Genomic DNA, 2,860 nt, shown 5'->3' on the forward strand with positions numbered 1-2,860 from the left:
AACCACTAGACCACATGTCACACGAATATAAATACAAAAAACAATAATAATAATAATAACAGGACAAAAACAGCGGGTGTCTTACGACTTTAGACAGTTCAACTTAGCTTAGCTGGCGTATTTGGAAAATAACGCCTTACGGCAGACGAAGAAATCGATGTTGTCGTGGCGGTGCTCAGAAGCCGAAAGGCTTGTTGACCGGCGGTCACGTGAGAGGAGAAGAGAGAGAAAAAAGAGGGGCAAAGGAATCAAAGAGAGAGAGAGAAAAAGAGGGACAAAGGCACCAAAGAGGGGAGAAGAGAGAGAAAGAAGGAATTAAAGAGGGGGAAGAAAGAGAGCGTGCCAAGGATTGGCTTGACAACAGAAAGGCAGGGTCAATGAGGTGCAAAGTGAGAAAGACAGAGAAATGTGAGAGAGTGGGGGAAGAGGAGACCAAAGAATCAGAGGCGAGAAAAGAGAAAGACAGAGACTAGTGAAGTATAGAGAAAGCGTGTGTAGAAGTCGTACAGTAGTGGGATGCTTACATACATAGAAGAGAACAAGGTGTACGTTACGCCGCAATAATATATGTATAAAAAAATATATATAAAAATACAAAATGGGACAAGAACGCGTGGTTGATATATATATGAATGTATGTATGGTTGTGTCTGTGTTCGTGTGTATATGCATATATGTATGTACGTATGTATATGGTTTAAAAACAGCCTTCATTTTCACCTTTCGAAACTTATTCATGATTACCTCGAAAGGCAGTGCTTGAAGTCACAGCAGCATCATAAATCTAAACACATCTAAGCATGTAGATTCTGAGTTCACAACCTGTATACTCATATATGAAGCAATCTTCACAATGATTGCTTTGTTCTTCTGCTCTGTGACAATAATGTCAGGTCTTCTAGTCACACTGGATGGTCATGGCCCACAATATCTTATATTTTTCGTTTTCAGCGATCCTTTCTGGTTTGGTGCTCATATCATTTCTCACATCTGCTCATGTCATACTTATGATAGAGCTTCTAGTGAACCCATCTAGCAATGTTGTCGTACCTTCTCTTGTTTTCTTTCTGTGCAAGCATCTTGCATTCGCTAATGATGTGGCTTGTTGTTTCACCTTTCTCCCCACGCAACCTACAAAGTGGGAAAGTCACAGACTTGTCAATATTGAACTTGATATAGCTCGTTCTTAGTGCCTGTTCTTGAGCTGCGAAGATAAGTGCTTCAGTTTCAACTTTCAAGTCGCTTTTCCTAGTCCATTCTCAGATCTTTAGTTTTGTCAACCCTCTCGAACATTTTTCGCAAGAATTTACGCTACATTTTTTCTTCTTTCCATTTATTAAAATTCTCCCTTTTCCTTTGCTTCATCACTGCTTAGGATTTTTATCTTTCTTACTCATGCCATCAATCTCCCCTTTGAAGTCTTTATATACCATGCCAAATTATTTCCCTCAGATTCCACATGCATTTCATTTCAGTCTCCGTTTATACTCTTTTGATACCAACTCTTTCATTTCTTTCTCTTTCATTTGGTCTTTTTCCAGGATGCCCAAGTACTTATACTCGTTGTCATCCATTTCCTCCATAATTTGCCCCTCTGGTAGTATAATTCGTTCCATCTTATAACTCTACTTCGCTTCAGTAGTAGCACTCCACACATTTATTTAATGCCAAATACCATTCCAATGTCCATGGTGAATGTATGAACTGCCTGAACAAGGGTATCAGTCTGTTCAAAGGATTGCTCTAAGAGTTTTCGGTCATCCATGAACAGCAGGTGGTTTATCTTAAACTTACGTCCTCCCTACTTGTAACCAACCTTTGCCCTTCTCATCACTAATGCAAGTGGAACCATATACCAAACATCAAAAGCTGCCTCCGTAGAATATTTCTCTCTTGATGTTCACAACTCCCAATGTCTGTCTACATGATGTCAGCTCAGTCTTCCAACTATCCATACTGTTTACCAGAAACTATCTAACGTTAGTTGCAGTATGCCAATCATTTCCAAACATTCCATTATCATATTATCTGGCATTATGTCATAAGCTTGACTGTAATCGATCCAGGTCATGGCAAGGTTTGTGCGTCTCCTTTTACAATCTTTAAGGATTGCCTTACCAATCAATTGATCCTTAGTCTCTTTGCTCCTTCTCCTGCTACCATTCTGCTCTTCAGGCTGTGTCTACTCCAGATATTCATACATTGCCTCAGCAATGAAACCTGCCATAAGCTTGCACATAAGGGAAGAGATAGGTCTAAAGTTTTCAACTGCATTTCCTTTGCTGTGTTTCTCCAAATAGTAGATCGTTTTCCCAAAGATTAGCCATTCTGGCAACCTCTCTACTCCATTCAAAATCTTATTCAGTTGCTCAGCAATTCTCCCACGAAGGGCTCTCAGATTTTTCAACCAGAACCCTTGTACCCTGTCTCTATATGGAGCTTTCTAATTTGGCATCTTTCTACACTGGATAGTTACCATATCAGATGTTATCGCTACTTCTTCCAGGTGATTATCCCCAATATCCTTTTTTAATTTAGTTAACCACTCCATACTTCTATTGTGCTATTTTCCTACACTTCAGATATAACTCCAAAAATTCTTACTTTCATCCACATCATGGATTACATTCTTAACCATACCATTCAACTTCTGATTTGGTTGGAAAAATACATTCTGTTTATAGTACGTGACCCGTTGTTCATTCCCCTTGATCTTTGCAGTTTTGGCAAGTAGTCTTTGTTTCAGCTTTTCAACTACCAAATATTCTTCTTTCTTCTAGTATTGTACTTCTCTGCAAGTTGTTCAGTCTTACCCATTTTTCTTAATTCATCTCGTTTTGTCCTTTCTTGAATATCTATA

The sequence above is a fragment of the Octopus sinensis genome, linkage group LG2 (genome assembly GCF_006345805.1).
Source record: "Octopus sinensis linkage group LG2, ASM634580v1, whole genome shotgun sequence".
NCBI lineage: Eukaryota > Metazoa > Mollusca > Cephalopoda > Octopoda > Octopodidae > Octopus > Octopus sinensis.